Here is a 21,782-nt window from a genome sequence, read left to right as displayed (position 1 = left end):
ATGTATATCAACAAAGTCTCGTCCCCTGATTAGGAAACACAATATGTAGTTCACAGGTGTGAAATTTAAACACCTTGTCGGGGTGCCTAGGTGCCTCAGTCGGCTAAGCATCTAACTCTTAATTTTGGCTCAAGTCATGGTCCCATGGTTCATGAGTTCAAGCTTTGCATTGGGCTTTGTGCTGACAGTGCCGAGCCTGCTTAGGATTCTCTCTCCCCTTCTCTTTTTCTGCCACTCCCTCTCTCTCTCAAAAATAAATAAACATGAAAAAAAAGGACAAACAAACCTAGTCACTTAAGTAAACAATTGCTGTAATAACCAAGGAGGCTTCAGGTCCAACACAAGTATTTTTTTTAACAAAATGTCTGTAAGCAGACTCTTGATCCTTGTTTTTACCAATAATTATTCCCTGTTAACATTAGCCCAAGATGTCTGTTAAGTTAATTAGCTAAAAAAGATAGAAGACAAAAACTTTTGCTTGAAGCAAAAGTCGTTTTCAATAGTTTCCAATAAGTGATCATTCTACAAATTGTCATCTGAATGTGGCTAAACAGCCTATGAAAACAGTAGAGTACACTGAAACCAAAATAGTTGTCATTCCTATTTGTTTAGCATTTAGATGGGGATTTAATAGTATTGACCTTAAGATAAATCTTTATCTTAACTCTAATGAAGCCCCCTTTCAAGTGAAGCCTCACCCCACCCAGGTAACAGACAAATATTTGAAAGGGAAGGAATTGCCAAGGACTCCCTCTAGAGACTTTGTAACTGCACTTATATCACACTTGGTAATTTCCTAAGTGTTTTCACATGTCATTACATTATTTGATACTCAATGTTCATTTTAAGAAAGAGATAACTGGCTAAGTGTGTTCATGTGACTTCCCCCAAGAATGAATACCTACAATGATGAGTGGTAAGAAGCAGGAACCGGAGTAAAATCTAAGTGCTCTGCTTCCAAATTCTGTGGTTTTATATCCTCATTAAGTAAAAAGGCTGTATTGAGCAATATAATTGTAAATGACAAAGATAATCTTTTTTTATCTGGTCACAGGCCTGAGGAAGCAGAGCAGTCCTCTCTGCCTTCTGGGTCCACTGCACCAGGCAGGTTATGGCCTTGCACCAATTTCTAGTGTCCAAAGTGGATCTTCTCACTGGTACATTTCAACTTATTCATCAAAATAATAACAATTACCTTGTGCCTTCTATTTTAGATACACATTCTTCCCTCATTTTGTCAAAGTATTCTTTTTCAGCTGGCCTACTAAATTCCAATCAACCCATTAGCACAACTTTTGGTCTACAGGACCTTGTATCTTGTAAGGTAAATGGTGCCTTGCTGTTGACAACATACCAGACAACACATCATTGCTGAGAGCAGTCTTAATCTCTGCTGAGTGCCATTGGAGGTGCTCAGAGATGAATAGCTAATGCTTAGCCAGCCTCTCCAAGGTGGCAAAAGTAGACAGATCCCATTTTGAATGAATCATGTAATTGGGTGCAGATTTTTCTGCAACTGCACACACACGTGAATGGATTCCAGATATGCAAGGTTAGATGAGAATTGATGCTGGTGGTCTTCTCCCTCCTGCCACCTAGGTGAGCACCTGTCCAACTTGGGCTCTCCTTACAGGCCTCATAGCTCCAAAGCCAAGCCCTCACCTACATGTTGACCTAGTCACCCTTTCCCAGGGCCCTCACCACCACGTCCATAGGCAAGCCTCCTAGCCTCCCCAACTCCTCTACACCTGCTCCTTCCAGACTCTTCAATGCACTGTAGAGTTTTCTGTGTTGCTCCAGAAACATGAACATTCTGCTGGATGTCCTCACTATCAGAGGTTGGTTAGAGCTGGTCTAAGACCAAAGACACAAAGACTGGTCAGTGGCTACCATCACTAGAGCTCTGCTACCATCTAGGTAATAACCGTTAGGACCTCTGCATTTCCTCCACCCTGCTCACAGCATCTCCTTCTCTCAGTCTTCTCCATTCTCTTAGGGCCAGGCCTCACCTCCAGATACTAAGTAGAACAATCCCATGGAACCAATTTAAAAAGGATAGCTCTGGAAGTGACATGCTGGGTCCCTATACAAGGTTGGTCTTACCTGAGACACAGTCTAAACCCTCCCACAAAACTGACCAGAACTAGACAGTCTCTAGGTGGAGTGAGAGTGTGACAAGTGCTTGCCCATAAGGGAAGCAGCAACCCTGCCCAACCCTGCAACAACCCTTCAGAGGGTCTCCCTGCCCCAGGTCCCAGGGCTTGAACATTCTGTAAGCGACTCAAAGGCCTTCTCTGTAACTTTCTCAGAGGCCTAAGCAAAACAGTCAAATGAACAAATATTCAATTCAGCCTTTGTTCTCATATTAAAAAAAGAAAATCCTTGGTTCCCAGGATTTCAGTCCTGAAGCAAGGCAGACTGGCTATTCAGTGTAGATGTATCGCCCTCTGCTGTTCAAAAGGAAACGGACTGTAAACAGGAGTTTCAACTTCAAAATATTCCTCACCCCAAATCACCCTCAATTTTCAGTATCCCTGATGCCTCTCTCTCAGCCACCTGAGATTTCAAGAATTGTGAGAAAAACACTCATGGAAGCACCAGGGTAGGGCCGTGTCTAGAGGGGCGCCGCCCTTTTACTGCATTCTTCTGAGGCTGAAGTTTTGCAATAGTGTCAAGTAGTTAGTCAGCTGGGGGATTTACATTATAACCTGACAAAAATTTGTGTTGAAGCTTCTGTTTGGAAGCAGAAACTTTGGGGCAGTTGTTGAACTTCTGAGGTCTCAGACCCATCCACTCGTTGGCTGGGTCAGGACAGAAGATGTAAGAGATCCAGGCAGCAAATTCACAGTGAATTTGTGCCAGCCAGCTGCTCCTGGGCGGAGGCAAAGGCCAAGAGACATTCCCCCTCCCTCAGGCACATCCCAGAAGTCCCCAGATGGCAGGTCTTAGTCAAGTTTTCCTTGACCAGCAGGGTGAGGTGTTTTTATTTAAAGGCAGACACACATTCCAGCCAGAAATTGTTCCCCTGGCATCACATTTAGCAACTTTGACCCATGAGGCATCTGAATTTACAACCTCTGGTTACCACCTAGAAGAGGAGGAGGCAACACGTCTATACTTAAAAGCATAATCCACAATACAAGGCAGCTAACAAGAAGCACCAGAGGATGGTACAGAAAATACATGCTGGAGGACCTAGGAGGGGAGGATCCTCTCCCTGGAACCAGAGCACAGGGAACAGGGACCTTCCCTCTGTAGTTCACATTGGGGAACTTCCACTTATTTTGTGTCCAAACTTGATAGCATAACAGATATCAGTTTCCTAGCACTGCTGTAAAAAGGTAATATAAACGGGGTGACTTAGGACCACAGAAATGTACTCTCTCACAGTTCTGGAGGCTAGAAGTCTGACTGAAATCAAGGTCTTGGCATTTTTGCTTCCTTTTGGCAGCTCTGAGGGAAAATGTGTTTCACAACTTCCTCTTAGCTTCTGGAATTGCAGGCAACTCTCAGGGTACCTCAGTCTCTGCTCCCATAGCCATGGCCTTCTCCCCTGCATTTGTGTCTTAAGTGGTGTTCTGTGTGTCTCCTCTTTTTATAAAGACACTAGTCAAATTGCATTAAGGGCCCACCCTACTCCAGTAGACTGTACCTTAACTTACATTTTAATTGCATCTGCAAAGACTACTTCCCAATAAGATCACAATCACAGGTACCAAGGGTTTGGACATATCTCTGTTAGTAATACAATTAAACCACAATGACAGGGCTATAAAGTTGGGCAGATTTAGATTTTGTATTTAGGCTGAAGTGCTGGGAAATGTTAGTGTTCATCTGATAGACAGTTCTCAGAGCATTGGCTGAAACAAGCCCATTTACTCTCAGCTCCTGTCATATAATTCACAAACTCTGGAAACAACACTAGTGATACGATGGAACCAGATTTTTTCAGGGAAGAAAAGCCCTAGTTCATAGTATTTGCAGATTTTCATGGTGTAACTATTCCCTCCCAGGCCTATTTCAAGCTACCAACATGACACCTCGCTTGCAGAATTCCAGAGAATTTAACAATATGTGGCTCCCATCCGCTGGTACTAACTAACTGGCTCCAGCATGCCACTGGGCCTATTATTTTTAAAAATGTTTGGGGCGCCTGGGTGGCGCAGTCGGTTAAGCGTCCGACTTCAGCCAGGTCACGATCTCGCGGTCCGTGAGTTTGAGCCCCGCGTCAGGCTCTGGGCTGATGGCTCAGAGCCTGGAGCCTGTTTCCGATTCTGTGTCTTCGTCTCTCTCTGCCCCTCCCCCGTTCATGCTCTGTCTCTCTCTGTCCGAAAAATAAATAAACGTTGAAAAAAAAATTAAAAAAATAAAATAAAATGATTGGTTTATATATAATTCATATCAAATTTTAAGTCAAACATGCCTCTGGGTCATTCTGTTTTCTGGTTCTCATTTACCCTGAAAGAGCTTCAACATTCTCCTCCAAGCCTTTCCAGACACTCTATCCCTTACATTTGATCTGTCTACCATCCATAGTTTCCCTGTCCTCCCCATATCCATTCCTATATCTGACACCTCGCTCGTATTCTCTCAGGACTCTGGCAATCAGCTCTCTCTAACCCAAGTCCTGTCACTGACCTGGGGCCCTTCAGTTCCCATGTGGTTTTCCAAGCCAGCACCCTTTCCCTCATGGCTCGCTGCCCTACTAGGATAGCTGGATGTCCTCCAGCTCTCAAACCTTGAACTCCAGCCTCACACCCTAAACCCATCATTGCCCACCTCACCAGCTAGCTCATCTGTACACACAGCATTTACATCTCACTAACACCTCCTAATTCCCCAAATCTATCAGCCATGTCCCTTTCTTTAACCCTTTACCTGTTCAACTTAGACTCTGGCATCACCATTGTAACTATTCCTTTGTCAATACCCCTAATTCCTTCTACTGCCCCAACCAATATTTAATTGAACATCCACTGGTGAGGTGAATGTTGCCATCACAGATCCATGATCTCCAAACCCAGTTGCAACCCTGCCCTGCATGCTTCTCTGTGTCCCAGAAGACCCTAGTCTTTTTACCATGCTCCACCATTCTCCACCAATCTCCTGCTTCACTTTCAGCAAAAGACATTATGTCTGCATCACAGGAAAATATAATATAGAGAGCACACTATTATTACCAAAGTATTTTCACATAGGTTCATTTAACGTACACAACAACAGGGACAGGTAGGCAGGGAAAATGTTATTATTCCCATTTTACAAATCAAGAAACAAAGGTTCAAAAAAGTAACACATGTCAACATCAAATAGTTACTAACAGAGCCTGGGTAGGATCACAGGTCTCCCAGTTCCAAGAATCCCAGGTCAAGCAGTGAAGTAGGTGATTTGCCCAAGGGCACCAATGAGGTCTTGGCAGCCAGGATGAACATCCATGTCTGTGGGTACCTTCCAAAGTCTTTACCCACCTCTAGAGTGTGCTGCCTTCTCAACAATTGCTTTATTGCTCTCAAAGCACCTGGAATTCATGTATTCTTTGTTTAAAAATAAAAAGTAGGATGATCTTGAAAACAGTTTTATTTTTTTTTCTTTTGTGAGTTGTTACCACCAATGATTGTTTCCTTGTGTTAGTGTTTATCTGATAGAGAGTTCTCAGAACCTTGGCTGAAACAAGCCCATTTACTCTCAGCTCCTATCGTATAATTCACACTCAAAACAACACTGGTGATGAGATGGAACCAGACCAGGGCTCTGATCTGGAAATGTCATCCCATGAAGCCCAAATGCTTGCCTATTGGCCTACAAAGGTGTCATGGAGAATTCACTGGGTGAATCCATGCAGACTTACCAGCTGATTTTCTATAAACGCACGATACAAGCCAAAGCCACTTCCATTGGGAATGGGGGCCATAGTGAATCACTTGTTGCAATTCCAGACAGATAAGAAGAGTCTTAGATCTTTCCTGGGCCTTCCAGTGAAGCATGAAAACCAAAGGGAATTTGCTTCTGTTGATAAAAAGGACTACTCTATCCCAGTTGTTCTACCAATACCTTGCTTTGTTTGTGCTGTACCTACATCATTGTACACGGTTGTACATAGAGGCAGCCGTGCAAAAGAGTTACTGACCTCCCTTGTCATCTGGTACAGCCTGCATATCTGCCTCTCACCTTGGAGATATGCTGCTCTTCAGCCTGCCTCCAATGGATTGGACTGAACCCCACCCATCAGAACTGATATCTGTGGGGTACACCAGAAACACTGGACTGGGAGATGGATGACTTGGCGTCTAACTGTGAACTTGGATAAGACACATGTCTTCTTGATCTTGATTCCTCCTCTCTCAGACAAGAGGTTTGCTGCGGCCAAAGCTAACTTAGTAACACTGTGAAAACTGCTTATGCTGTCACCACAAAGAGAACTTCCAGGGAAGAACCCAGAAAGTGTTGAAGGAAGAGAGGACAGAGGAGTCTCCTTTAAATAAGATTGATTTAGGGACTTACAATAAGTTTGCCACTGGACAGTGTTTCCTGAAAGTGCCAGAGGAGATGGAAAGTGAGGAGCAGCAGCATGTTAGTCAGGCTACGAAGAGCAAACCAAATGAAGGGAAAGCCCAGGCCTGTTCCATGGGTGAATCAGCAGACAGCACACACCTGTAGAATTATTGATTCATGCATGTTGTAAGCTGTTTTTATGGACATAATTGGGGATGAGTGTAACAGAATGTTTCTGGCCCATGGGGACCTTGAAGGCAATGTAGGGTGCTCTTGGTGGCTCTGAGGACAGTGGTTTAAGAAGCTGTTTCACAGTCCCTGCCCTTGGAAGCCCACGGTGACCATGTCATCCCTACCCTTCCATGGGAGAGTGGGGTGGTGGGAAGAGCACAGGGTCATTGCAAACATTAAATGAAATTATCCTGATCAAAGCACAAGCACATAACTTTCAATAAAGGGTAGCAACTGTTAATGTTCTGTGGCTTACTTCAAAGGCAAAGGAAAGTAAAGCTCTCCTAGTAGCTCCAGGTTGCACTCAAGTTCAATGTATTCAGACATGTGAAGACAAAAATGAGCCTTCCCGTCCCCACTGCTGCCCCTGAGCTTGGACCAATAACTAATACCTTCAGACCTGTCCAACTACAAAGGGGGCATCTCAGTACCTGTGGGGAATGATGCAACAGCACTAGAAGGCAGCTACCACACAGGCTAAGAGCACCAGATTTCATTCTTTCTCATTGCCAAGTAGTATCCCATTGTATATATAAACCACATCTTCCTTATCCATTCATCAGTTGATGAACATTTAGGGTCTTTCCATAATTTGGCTATTGTTGAAAGTGCTGCTGTAAACATTGGGGTACATGTGCCCCTATGAATCAGCACTCATGTATCCCTTGGGTAAATTCCTAGCAGTGCTATCGCTGGGTCGTAAGGTAGATATATTTTTAATTTTTTGAGGAAACTCCACACTTTTGCACCAGTTTGCCTTCCCACCAACAGTGCAAGAGGGTTCCCGTTTCTCCACATCCTCTCCAGCATTTATAGTCTCTTGATTTGTTCATTTTAGCCACTCTGACCAGTGTGAGGTGGTATCTCAGTGTGGTTTTGATTTCAATTTCCCTGATGATGAGTGATGTTGAGCATCTTTTCATGTGCCTATTGGCCATCTGGATGTCTTCTTTAGAGAAGTGTCTATTCATGTCTTCTTCCCATTTCTTCACTGGATTATTTGTTTTTTGGGTGTGGAGTTTGGTGAGTTCTGTATAGATTTTGGATACTAACCCTTTATCTGATATGCCATTTGCAAATATCTTCTCCCATTCTGTCGGTTACCTTTTAGTTTTGCTGATTGTTTCCTTTGCTGTGCAGAAGCTTTTTATTTTGATGAGGTCCAAATAGTTCATTTTTGCCTTTGTTTCCATTGGCTCTGGAGACGTGTTGAGTAAGAAATTGCTGTGGCCAAGATCAAAGAGGTTTTTGCCTGCTTTCTCCTCTGGGATTTTGATGGCTTCCTGTCTTACATTTAGGTCTTTCATCCACTTTGAGTTTATTTTTGTGTATGGTGTAAGAAAGTGGTCCATGTTCATTCTTCTGCATGTTGCTGTCCAGTTTTCCCAGCACCTTTTGCTGAAGAGACTGTCTTTATTCCATTGGATATTCTTTCCTGCTTTGTCAAAGATTAGTTGCCCATACTATTCTGGGCTCTCTATTCTGTTCTATTGATCTGAGTGTCTGTTTTTGTGCCAGTACCATGCTGTCTTGATGATTACAGATTTATAATACATCTTAAAGTCCAGGGTTGTGATGGCTCCCACTTTGGTTTTCTTTTTCAAGATTGCTTTGGCTATTCGGGGTGTTTTCTGGTTCCATACAAATTTTAGGATTGTTTGTTCTAGCTCTGTGAAGAATGCTGGTGCTATTTTGATAGGGATTGTATTGAATATGTAGATTTCTTTGGGTAGTATTGACATTTTAACAATATTTGTTCTCCCAATCCATGAACATGGAATATTTTTCCATTTTTTTGTGTGTCTTCTTCAATTTCTTTTATAAGCTTTTCTATAGTTTTCAGTGTATAGATTTTTCACCTCTTTGGTTAGGTTTATTCCTAGGTATTTTATCGGTTTTGGTGCAATTGTAAATGGGATAGAATAGATTCCTTGATTTCTCTTTCTGCTTCAGTATTGGTGTATAGAAATGCAACCAATTTCTGTGCTTTGATTTTACTTTCTTTTTATTTATTTATTTTTTAAATTTACATCCAAGTTAGTTAGCATATAGTGCAACAATAATTTCAGGAGTGGATTCCTTAAACTGTGCACTGATTTTATAGTTTGTGAGTTTGCTGAATTCATGGGTTGGTCTAAGAGTTTTTTGGTGGAATCTTTAGGTTTTTCCATATAGAATATCATGTCATCTGTGAAGAGTGAAAATTTGACTTCCTCCTGTGAAGCCATGTTTGACTTCAATGTTCATAAGTAGGGAAACTTGTGAGTTAACTGTAGGAGTATTTTCAATGTAGGCATAAAAAGAATGAAGCACACATCTCCATGAGGTGATATAAAAAAGGGTATAAAAATGCAGTTTCACATTTTTATAAAAAAGCAAGGCATAGAAGTATGTGTATAGTAATCTTATTTTAAAAAGTGGATCCAGGGGCGCCTGGGTGGCGCAGTCGGTTAAGCGTCCGACTTCAGCCAGGTCACGATCTCGCAGTCCCGGAGTTTGAGCCCCGCGTCGGGCTCTGGGCTGATGGCTCAGAGCCTGGAGCCTGTTTCTGATTCTGTGTCTCCCTCTCTCTCTGCCCCTCCCCCGTTCATGCTCTGTCTCTCTCTGTCCCAAAAATAAATAAATGTTGAAAAAAAATTAAAAAAAAATAAGTGGATCCATATGTGTGCATATATACATAGAGAGCATGTGCATAATACATACTTGTACATGTTTGTTTATGCATAGAAAATTTCTGGAGAGGATGTAAAATTTGTCTCAAGTTCCATGGAGGGAAGGGACTGGGGACTGGGATACAAGGGAGAATTATTTCATGGCATAAAGTTTATACTGTTTAAATTTTTACTGCATGCACATATAACTTTTCAATTAAAACGTATTTATTTTTATTTAACTGCACTTGGGGCAGGATCACCAGTGCTGAGAGGGGTTCACTTGCTTTGAGCAGCTGTGCCATCAGCATTTAACATCCACCTCAATGACTTTGCTTCCTGTCCATCTGCAACCAGTCTTCCCCTTCTAGCCTTCTTCCATACCATCTCCAGTGTTCTCTTTCAAAAATGTAGATTAACCTAAGCTAAGAAATACTTGTTGCTTCCTGTTTCCTACAAGATAAAGTCTGATCTGCTTAGTGGGGCATTAGTGGGAAGTGATATTGCACCTAGTACAGTATCATTCCTGGGCCTTCCAGAAGTCCACTGCCTTCCTCTCTTTTCTACTGTCACTACCCTAGACCAAGCTTATCATCTCCTTGGTTTACCCTACCAGGATCCTAACTGACAGTCTTTTCTCCAGTTTTTCTCCATTCCCATCTGTTCTCCATAAATTACTTTCTTTTAAAGTGCAAATAATATCTATTGCTCCCCTGCTTATAACCAACCCTTTAAAACTACCTACCCACCAGGGGCACCTGGCTGGCTCAGTAAGGAGAGCATGCAACTCTTAATGTTGGGGTTGTGAGTAGCCCCATGTTGGATGTAGAGATTACTAAATAAATTTTAAAAATAGATAGATAAACTTTATAAAGAAGAAAGAAAGCTGCCCACTGATCTTAAGTTAAAACCCCAGCTCCGTAGCAGGTCCAGTGCCATCTCTCCCCAGTTCTTTCCTCTCTGCTTAGATTTGATTTCTACCAACTACTGTACACTGCTCAGTTCCTTGAAGATGCCATTCTCTCTTTACTCTGAGTCTTTGTACATGCTATTTCGGGTCTTAAGAAACTCTTCTCTCTTCTTCTTGATCTTCCAACCCCACCTGGCTCACTCCTTCAGCCAAAAGGGTCATAAAAATAAGAATGCCATGAGAGGGGCACCTGGGTGACTTGGTCAATTAAGCATCTGACTTCAGCTCAGGCCATGATCTTCCAGTTCTTCAGTTCCAGCCCTGCATCGGGTTCTGTGCTGACAGCTCAGAACCTGGAGCCTACTTCAGATTCTTTCTCTCTCTCTCTCTCTCTCTCTCTCTCTCTCTCTCTCTCTCTCTGCCCCTTCCACTCACACTCTCTCTCTCTCTTAAAAATAAACATTTTAAAAAAAGAATTCCATGAGAAAATCATAAATGAAGGAAGAAAGAAAAAGTCACCAATCTGAGGAGGAATCCTGTAGGAATTCAGCTGTCAGAAGAGAACTGTATGAGTAAGACCATCGAGGAAAGAAAGGGCTGGGCAGTCTGGAGAATGGAAAGTAGAGGAGTCCATCTGGTTAATAAACTGGGGAAGACTGAGTGAATGGTTGGCAGAGAATGGCTAGAAAAAGTGAAAGACCTTGAAAGCCAAGATAAGGAGTTTGGTCTTCATCTTTTAAACAGTGGGAAAACTTGAACCATTTTTAACCTAGCAAGTGACAACCTCCAGTATTTATTTTAGAAAGATGTAAACAACAGAGATCAGAGCAATGAAGTTGGGGAGATGGGTAATCTTAGGGAAAGAGAATGAGAGCCTGGCCCAGGGCAACAGCAGGTGGAACTGGCAGAAGAAATGGACTTGAAAGAGATGTGGAGATAACCTCCTGGGCTTCATAACCAAGTGAATGGGAGGAGAGTCAAAGGAATCAGAAAGGACTCACCACCTTGTCAGAATAACTGGGAATATGGTAAGGTTATTGGCTGAGATGGGAATCACAAAAAAGGGAGAAGATTTGGAGGAATACAATGAATTAGGTCTGGAACATGCCAACTTTTGGGTGGGAGATCAGGAAGCCCATGTCCATAATTAAAATCAGACACAGTTCAGGGTACAGTATGCTGGGCCTTTCACAGAAACCACATGTTAAGGTTGGTTTAATCTTTTCTCGTGTGGCATGTTTCCATGACTCCTATTTTCCATATCCCAACAAAGCCATGTGAAATGTTTGTTCGCCTTGCATGCAAAAACGGAATTGTAGAAGTACAGGGAGAGTGGAGATAAGGTCTGTGAATAGGAGAAGACCTGTTGTTCCAGGACCAAAATCTAGAAAATGGTTTTTCTCTTTAAGCCTACTACTTAAACAGCACGCTACTATTTCTCTTCAAGTCCCAACTCTGCTATGATGAGCAACCTGGGGCAACTTCACGTCTACTCTTCCCTTAGCCCCTGGACACTTTGAAGTCCACAATACAAATATTTTTCATAGTTATGCAGTTTTTAAACTCCTTTTTGCTTTTGAACTCTTCAAAGGTGTATATCTTGTCTCCCTAACTAAATTCTTAATTCTTAAAGAGCCAAATTTATGCCAGACATTTAACTTTTTTATTGTCACAGAGCCTGGTACATATTGAGTTTTCAAAAACCACAAAGTGGATTGAAACTGATACTGAATTCATTTGGGGAAGAAAGGAGAACCACCTTGAAAGGACAGAGTACAGCAAGAGGTGATATGTTGGTTAGAGGTGTGAGGTGGTATCAGTTCCTAACATAGAAAAGAACCTATTCTAACATAAAAGAAATCCTTCCTCCATTTTCTAAGAAAAATGACTTTGCATTCTAAATATGTTCTAAAGAAAGGAAAATACTGGTAATTGTCAAGTAAATTACCTTCTCAACTCGCTAAAAATCTGTTTTTCAGGGACTACCTTTTGTTTATAAGCAATATGGATAAAATACAGAACTTGTCCTTTATAATTAATTATATTTGGTTGTTCTAAACAGTATAAGACTGAAGAGTAAGTCTTTCACTTTCTTTTAGTTCTTCCTTTTAGAGGTCTACTTGTGTGACCATTATGATTGGGCAACTTTTTTTAACATTTTATTTTATTTTATTTTATTTTATTTTATTTTATTTTATTTTATTTTTGAGAAAGAGAAGTGTGAGTAAGGGAGAGGGGCAGAAGGAGAGAGAGAGAGAGAGAGAGAGAGAGAGAGAGAGAGAGAGAGAGAGAGAAAATCTTAAGCAGGCTCCATCCTCAGCACGGAGCCCAACATGGGCCTCAATCCCACAATCCTGGGATCATGACCTGAGCTGAAATCAAGAGTCGGACACTCAACCGACTGAACCACCCAAATGCCCTGATAAATGGGCAACTTAAAAGATGCTTATTCCTGACTCAGCTCATGACAGAATTCCCTGGGCAGAAGAAGTAGGACAACCTCAAGTATTGCCGATGGGCAGATTGTGTATTTGCCATGATGGAGGATGATGTATGTGGGGGAGGTGGGGAGAAAAGTTTTGTGTTGCTAACTGACAAGTACCAATAGGGTAGGGCTCTGATCACAAAGATCTCTCCAGCTGTCCCGCCAACAGCTCCCACCAATCTGTCATCAATATCACTGTTTAATATAGAACCCCCATTAGGATCACCCATCAGCATTTATAGAGCCGCTGGAAGAATGAACCTACTACTCATAGCTTTCAGCAGGGAGTGTAATTAGGAGTAGGAAAGGAAGTGGTTCAAAAGTGGATCTGAGACTACTCTTGGGAGCAGCATGAAACATGACTCTGAAGGTTGGCAAAGAGAACAGGGAAAAGACACTCGAGTGATTGCTTCATCGTCTTGCCAAAGGCTCCATTCCCACTCCTTTTAGAGCATACCTTTCCCCTTCTGAGATTCCCCCAGGCACCAGGTGAACAGGTAGGAAAGCTCCTTCTAAGCCCTGGTGGCAGCAACGTCTGTTGGCTCTGTGTCACATTCCTTTCCAGACTTCACAAGCCTCAGGTTACAAAGGTCTCATTGCACAATTCTTAGGAGAGTGGGCATGGAGGCTGGGCTGGGATAAAGGAGAGTCCTGTATGTGTCAGAGATCCAGGTGTGGCCAGATGCCAAGGCACCCCAGGTGGTGGCAGCAAGAGAAAGAATCAAATGCCTTGATCTCTGGCAAGGTAGATTTCTTTGCTTTTTTTTCCTCCCAAAGCTGTTAAATAAAACTGATCAGGATGCATTTTCTTGGGTAATTTGATGGAAAACATTTCAAAAGTTCACTTGGCATACCTGTGTTTCAGTTTACTGTAGAGATGAAAATGCAAAACCCACAATGAAGAATCTGAAATTAAAGCTCTTTTTATAAAACCCTCCATTTCTTACAATCAGCTTTCTCATGAAGTTTTATGCTGTAGTATGTGCAAAGTTACTCAATATATTACACAACCTTTGAAATTAATGTGGAAGCTGAAAGACATTACTACAACCCGTTTAAACCCTATGTCATGATGGAATGTTCTTTTCTATTAGTGATCATTTAATAATTCTCTTTTATGAAAGATAATCTGCATGGATAGCTAGAAACATATGGAAGTTCCTTACAGGGTATACACTTTTCAGTTGGTTAAAAACAGTCTAGCAGCCTAGAAAATATTCATCAGATCTTTGGCACTGATGACTATGAAAATGAGATCTATATTTATATTTAGCAATTTCATTTCCTTTCAGATTTTGGGACTTTAGACAGATATTAATATATTTGCAATGAATTGAATAGGAAAAAGCTGTGAATATCTGTATCCAGGGAATGCCTGGGCTCAGACTTACAGGTTAATTAGAGATGCAAGACATATACAGCTCTACATAAAACAAACCCTGGAAAAATCTAAGGCAGCTCATAATTACAAGTAAAATATTAATTCATGGGAAGAGTCAGGAGAGGCTCATAAAGGAGGTATATTAGGTAGTAAGGATAGGTTGCCACAGATGGTGTAATAGCCACACCTGCCAGATGAAGTGTTCACTCATACATACATCTATGGAGTATACATATATATGATATATATACAGAGTATACACACTCATACACATAAACAAAGTGATCTAGCTAAACTGGAAAAGGCAAGGCCACAGAAAGTCTGCATATTTATTAAAAAGCAGAAAGGTTGTTAATGTTATAAATGCCTTTTTTCTTTTCTTTTCTTTTTTTTTTTTTTTCAGTGAACTACTTCTAATCAGGCCTCAAGGCAGAATAACCTGTCAGTTTCCCTGGATTTATTTTAATTGTTATCTCAGCCTTTTGGATGGGGTCTTGGATGCCTTTTCTTGACCTTGACCAAAGCTTGTTCTATTTGGAGCTATAAAGGCTAGGAGAGTTTTGGTGACTGGTACCACCTATATAGAGTACTTGAATTTACTAATAACCACTCCAAGGGTATAAAATGAGATTTCCTTTCTTAGGATATTCTAAAACAGGTCAGATATGAATAGTTAATTCAGCATGAATTAGGGGCAGGGAATATTGAAGACACCTGGCTGAAAGTAAGAGGACTTAAGCTATGTTCCCCAAGCTAACACTAACTAGCTTAATGACTAGACACAACCTCTCTGTGCTGGTTCCCTCTTGTAGAAATGAGGACATTGGAATGTATGATCTCTTAGTTCCCCTCCAACTCTAAAATTCCATGGTATGTGACTAACACAATGCTCAGAGAACATTATAATCAAGGAATATAAATGTAGACAAGTTAGGACACTATGTTTTTTGGATATTATTTTAAGTTAAACCTAAACTTGGTTTTCAATAACTATTAATGAAGTCTAAAAGTTGGACCATTGAGGATTTAATTTTCAAGGACCTAAGAAGTTGGATCATAATGTAACTGTAGGGGCACCTGGGTGGCTCCGTCGGTTGAGCATCTGACTTCGGCTTAGATCATGATCTCGTGGTTTGTGGGTTCAAGCTCTGCATCAGGCTCTGCACTGACAGCTCAGAGCCTGGAGCCTGCTTCAGATTGTGTGTCTCCATCTCTCTCAGTCTCTCCCCCATTCACCCTTGTCTGTGTCTCTCCCTCAAAAAATAAACATTAAAAAAACATTTTTAAATAAATAAATATTGTTGGGGCGCCTGGGTGGCGCAGTCAGTTAAGCGTCCGACTTTAGCCAGGTCACGATCTCGCGGTCTGTGGGTTCGAGCCCCGCATCAGGCTCTGGGCTGATGGCTCAGAGCCTGGAGCCTGTTTCCGATTCTGTGTCTCCCTCTCTCTCTGCCCCTCCCCCGTTCATGCTCTGTCTCTCTCTGTGCCAAAAATAAATAAACGTTGAAAAAAAAATTAAAAAAAAATACTGTAATTGTAAAAATCATGATGGTTTCTCTAGAGGGAGGTTGAATATATAGTAGAGTTAATGTACAAGTACATTTTGTTTTCATCTGGACCTCCGGATTTATTGACATGCTTTAGGTTATTACTACTTTTTATAGTGTATAGAGTATTGGTCTTACTGCTGAGATATATTTATTCCTGATGTTGGAGGTCACAGTGTGTTAAAATTGTGTCCTGTGGTTAGAGATTGGATCTCCCGTCCCCTGGTCTATTGCTATTGGAGTCCCCTGTGGGTAACTAATCTACCTGTCAGAACACTGGACTGCTGCTTCCACTGAGGGAATGTGGCAATAAACTTAGCTCTTGCGGGCAAATCTCAGCGTGCTTGCCTGAACAGTCTTGTACTCAGCTCTGGGGTCGCAGTGTGTTGAGACACGGAGGGAGGCCAATGGAGATGAGTCAGGACCTGGCGCTCACCCCATGCTCCGCCCTACTGGTAAACAGAACAGCTATTTGCCGTCACTTGAGCCTCTCCGGGCCCCAAGACTCCAGGAAGAAACAAATACTTTAGAAGCCAAAACCCCAAGGCAAGGTAAAGAAAACAGAAATGTCTGCATCCCCAGCGATGATTTCACTGGCATGAGTTCCTTAGAGGGGGAGGAGCTGTAGATGGTTCCAGCTGAACTGTTTTACCTACTTCTCAACCATAAGGCCCTTCTCTTTCACTGTTTATAGGAGATGATGGCCTTTGCCTTTTAAGCCTTGAAATTTCAAGGCTTTAAATTTAATCTTGGTTGCTAACCCATAATAAATTTATTTCTCCTCTTTTTATTACTTTTGTTTCTATCTTTGTATTATCTTCTATGAAAATACTTCTTTCAGTTCTTTCAGTTAACTTATTTTTTGTTAAGTCTATTCTTCCCTTTCAATGTTGGGAAGAAGCTATTAAAAGAATAAACACCACCAGGCAATAAATGTAAACTACTCTACAAAGTAATTTTACACTGACTTCCTCGAGGTAACTGTTGCTTTTGCATTTTTGCCATGGTTGGGGATAGACCGGTGAGGGGTTAAAAGTCTTGGAAATATCTTCATCTGGCTTCATGACATTAAATAAGTCTGGCTATTAAGAGGACATAACACAACTCGCTTTCTGGTGGGACTGCCTTTGGCCTTTTTCTGATCATTGGGAACCTTTACCATAAAGTATGTGGTGCGTAGTCTCTATGCTTATCTTATTCCTAAGCCTGGAGATATACTCATCTCCTGGTCCTCTCTTTCTATTTTTTTAGATAACAGCAATTTCTATTCTAAGCTTAGCAATTGTTACATACCTGAACTGGAGGCATGGCTAGCTGATTCCTTCTAGCTCTGTCCGGTAGTGTCCTGCCTCTAATATATCAATAGCTGAACCTCCTGTTACTTTCTTCTCAGTGGCCAAGTTGGAGCCTGGGCTGAATATTGTGATGTCACAGAGTAGAATCCTTGCTCCTCCCAAACTCCCAGCTGAGACCCTCTGGCTTCAGTATTTTCTGTCTTGCCCATGGTGGAAGGTTGGGAAGGTTAATCCCTTTTTTTGTTAACTGACCTATAGAGCTATAGAATCTTACTGTGAACAGAGACCTTAAAGACCTTGTGACTAGATTCTAATCTAACTCACTTATTTTACAGATGCGGACATTCAGATTCTAGGTAGTTCATGGCAGAGCTAAATCTAGAACCCAGCTGCCTTTAGGGTCAGCCCCCTACCCTTCTGAACACACCGCACTCACAATGGGCTCTGCTCTCTGGGTTTTATCAACATCATTGTTCTCTGGTAGGCAGCTCATTGGTTGATTTTTACCTGAATCTACCCATGACAAGAGACCATTCAGATAATGTGCATCATGGGAAGAGAACAGAGTCTCAGGGAAGATCATTAGTTTTTCAAAAAATCTATAGGTACCAGAAATAGCTAACTTTGGTTCTGGCCCAAACTCTGAAATTCTGAGCCACCTGACCAATTCTAGATTAACAAGTAATGTGACTTTTGAGTAACTGATGTTTTCAATGAGATTTAATGATAAGAAAGAATGCTCAACCCAGGATTAGTGTTGGCTGCAATGCCATACAAGGTTCTAGTGCTTGCTGAGGAGAGAATGGGAAGGAATAATCAGTAAGGAAATAGACTTTCATTGGAATTTCTCTTTCATACCCTCCACTTTTTCTAGATACTGTCCCCATATGACATTAAAAAATTGTCTGCATTGCACGAGATGACCTGTATCTGTGAAGCCTGAGAATTGTACTTGCAAAATCTCTCAAGTGGGGAGCATATATTGTACTTTTATAACACCAGCTACTAACATTTTATGTCATGTTTTAGCATTTACAAGCCATTTCCACATATTTCATTTAATCTTCACAGCTCAGTGAGGTAAACACTGTATTATTTTTAGTATGACTTTATGAGTGAGAAAATTATAGCTCAGAGAGAGGTTGTGACTTGCACAAGATCACAAAGCTAATTAAGTGGAAACAGTAACATCAACTACAAATCAGATCTTCCAACCAACCATTTTCCCTACCACAGGACTTCCCCAGGGTGGGAGGAATTGTCATGTGGTCCTGGAACACACTTGAAGTTAATTGCATTAAGCAACCTTTTGATTAACAAGAAATTATTCCTCTGGGTCATAAATGTTGCTTTGCTAACCTCCTACATGTCTCAATAAAAACTTAGAGAAATGGTTAATGAACACTAATTTCAAACTTTAAAATAATATAATCATTGCCCTTCCACCTGACAATTCCACATCTGAGAATTCTCCTAAGGGAATCATCATGGATATGAATAATATTTAGCTATAAGAGGTTCTTTGAAGCATTGTTTATAATAGAAAACAAATTAAAAGCTCAATATTAGAAAAGTGGTAAAATGGATTATGCTTAACTCATGAAAATAATGTTGTTGGTGAAGTTTTCCAGAACTTTAATCATTCATGTGCTATCTTTAGAATATTGCCATCTGCGCTAATACCTACTTAATATCTTCTTTATTTTTTAATTTATTTTTCTTTTCAAATTTTCATTAAACTCTAGTTAGTTAACATACAGTACATATTGGTTTCAGAGGTAACATTCAGTGATTCATCACTTACATACAACACCCAGTGCTCATCATAACAAGTCCCCTCCTTAATACCCATTACCAATCTAGCCCATCCCCCACTCACCTTCTTCCATTAACCCTCAGTTTGTTCTCTATGGTTAAGAGTCTCTTGTGTTTTCTTTCCCTCTCTTCTCTTTCCCCCCTTTCCCGTGTGTTCATTGTTTTGTTTCTTAAATTCCACATATAAGTGAAAGCATATAGTATTTGTCTTTCTCTGCCTGACTTATTTTGCTTCACATAATACATTATAGCTCAATCCATGTTATTGCAAATGGCAAGATTTCATTCTTTTTGATGGCTGTGTGATATTCCATTTCATATATATACCACTTCTTCTTTATCCATTCTTTAGTTGATTGACATTTGGGCTCTCTCCATAGTTGTGCTCTATTGTTGATAATGCTGCTATACACATCGGAGTGCACATGCCCCTTTGGATCTGTGTTTTGTATCCATTGGGCAAACACCTACAGTGCAATTGCTGGATCATAGGGTAGTTCTATTTTTAACGTTTTGAGGAAACTCCATACTGTTCTCTAAAATGGCTGTACCAATATGCATCCCCACAACTAGTGCAAGAGGGTTCCCCTTTCTCTGCATCCTCACCAACACCTGTTGTTTCTTGTGTTACTAATTTTAGCCATTCTGACAGTTGTGAAGTGGTATCTCATCGTGGTCTAGATTTGTATTTTCCTGATTATGAGTGATGTTGAGCATCTTTTCATGTGTCTGTTAGTACTCTGGATGTCTTCTTTGGAAAAGTGTCTTCTCATTTCTTAACTGGATTGTTATTTGGGTGTTTGGTTTGATAAGTTCTTTATAGATTTTGGATACTAACCCTTTATCAGGTATGTCATTTGCAAATATCCTCTCCCATTCCATAGGCTGCCTTTCAGTTTTGTTGATTGTTTCCTTCACTGTGCAGAAGGTTTTTATCTTGATGAAGTCCCAGTAGTTCATTTTTGCTTTTGTTTCCCTTGCCTCTGGCAATACGTTTAGTAAGAAGTTACTCCCACGGGCTGAAGTCAAAGAGGTTACTGCTGTGTTCTCGTCTAGCATTTTGATGGTTTACTGTATCATATTTAGGTCTTTCATCCATTTTAAATTTATCTTTGTGTATGGTGTAAGAAAGTGTTCCAGTTTTCTTCTTCTGCTTGTTGCTGTCCAGTTTTCCCAATACCATTTGTTAAAGAGACTGTCTTTTTTCCATTGGATATTCTTTCCTGCTTTCTTGAAGATTAATTGAACATATAGTTGGGGCCCATTTCTGAATTTTCTATTCTGTTGATCTATGTGTCTGTTTTTGTATTAGTACCATACTGTCTTGACTACAGCTTTGTAATGTAGTTTGAGATCCAGAACCATGTTGCCTCCAGTTTTTTTTTTCTTTATCAGGATTAACTTTTGCTATTTGGGGTCTTTTGTGGTTCCATACAAACTTTAGGTTTATTTGTTCTGGCTCTGTGAAAAGTGCTGTCGGTATTTTGATAGGGATTACATTAAATGTGTAGATTGCTTTGGGAAGTATAGACATTTTAACAATGTTTGTTCTTCCAATCCATGATCATGGAATGCTTTTCTATTTCTATGTGTCCCCTTCAACTTCTTTCATAAGTGTTCTACTTAATATATTCTTTCAATTAACTCTCATATTTTACTGAAATAAGAGAATTTAAAGGTATTTTTTTTTATCACTACATAAGTAGAAATGTAGTACAATTACCTTAAATGTCAGATAACCATAAAAACAAATATAACAAAGTCAGGCTCTGAGTCAGTCCCATCCACCACTACCCTCTCAGCAGTCATGATTCTGCCACAACAGAAAGGTGCATATGGCCCACAAATAGGATACCCCTGGAACACCTGGTTCTGATGGCCAGGGTGATTGTCCTTCTTGTCCCCCACAGGACATCTCCTACATAAGGACACTTCTTTAAGTCTGGGAGTTACAGCTGGACTACCTAATATAGAAAAACAAACACAGATTTGGGCAAAATGAGGAGTATGAGGAAAAACTTGCAAATGAAAGAATAAAACAAAACCTCAGAAAAAGAACAGAACAAAGCAAAGATAAACAATCTATCCAATACAGTTCAAAGTAATTGCCATGTTTACTTTATGAGCTCAAGAGAAGATTATATGAAAACAGTGTGAACTTCAATAAAGAGACAGAGTATAAGAAAGTATGAATCAGAGCTATAGGATACAATAACAGAAATTAACAATATACCAGAGGGAATAAACAGCAGATTAAGTGATACAGAACAGTGGATCAATAGTCTTGAAGATTTAGTGGAAATAACCCAAACTGAAAAGACAAGAGAAAAAAGAATTTTTTAAAAGTGAAGATAGTTTAAGGGACCTCTAGGGAAACATCAAGCATACTAACATTTGTCTTTTAGGGGTCCCAGAGACAGAAGACAGAGAGAAGGGGGCAGAAGACTTATTTGAATAATTAATAGTTAAAAACTTCCCTAACTTGGAAAAGAAAACAGATATCCAGGCCAGGAATAATAGAAAGTCCCAAACAAGATGAACACCAAGATACATTATAATTTAAATGTCAAAAATTAAAGGCAAAGAGAGAATCTTAAAAGCAGCAAGAAAAGAGCAATTAGCTGTATATAAGGGAACCTGCTATAAGAGTATCAGCTCATTTTTCAGCAGAACCTTTACAGGCCAGAAAGCAGTGACATGATATATTCAAAGTGCTGAAAGGAAAAAAAAACACAACCAGGAATACCGGCAAGTTTATTATTAAAAATTGAAGGGGAGATAAAGAGTTTCCCAGATAAGCAAAAGCTGAAGGAGTTAATCACCACTAAACAGGCTTTATTGTAAGAAATATTAAAGAACTTCTTTAAGTGGAAAATAAAAGGCCAAAACTAGAATTAAGAAAATATATGAAAGAGAGTTCTGGGAATATGGCAGCATGGGAGGACTCTGGGCTCACCTGGTCCTGCTGATTGCTT

General features: G+C 40.6%; 1 protein-coding gene and 1 long non-coding RNA gene across 7 annotated transcripts in view; one reads left to right on the top strand and one right to left on the bottom strand.

The window, feature by feature from the left end:
- Positions 1–17,314, bottom strand: part of DNAJC5B (DnaJ heat shock protein family (Hsp40) member C5 beta) — an 85,139-nt gene extending 67,825 nt beyond the window's left edge. Inside the window, exons 1-2 of one of the 6 annotated variants that reach the window (XM_045049789.1) lie at positions 16,991–17,293; positions 13,227–13,638 (exon numbers count right to left, since the gene is read on the bottom strand). The gene's annotated coding sequence lies outside the window, so the exon portion shown is untranslated. Of the gene's footprint in view, positions 1–13,226; positions 13,639–16,990 lie in introns of all 6 variants that reach the window. The other 5 variants (XM_045049790.1, XM_045049788.1, XM_019822728.3 and 2 more) reach the window with 5 other exon arrangements.
- Positions 1–21,782, top strand: part of LOC123383065 — a 130,337-nt gene that overhangs the window by 81,391 nt on the left and 27,164 nt on the right. The gene's annotated exons all lie outside the window — the stretch shown is intronic.

This window comes from Felis catus, chromosome F2, assembly GCF_018350175.1.
Source record: "Felis catus isolate Fca126 chromosome F2, F.catus_Fca126_mat1.0, whole genome shotgun sequence".
In the NCBI taxonomy this organism is placed as follows: domain Eukaryota; kingdom Metazoa; phylum Chordata; class Mammalia; order Carnivora; family Felidae; genus Felis; species Felis catus.
This window is presented reverse-complemented; position numbering and strand designations above follow the sequence as displayed.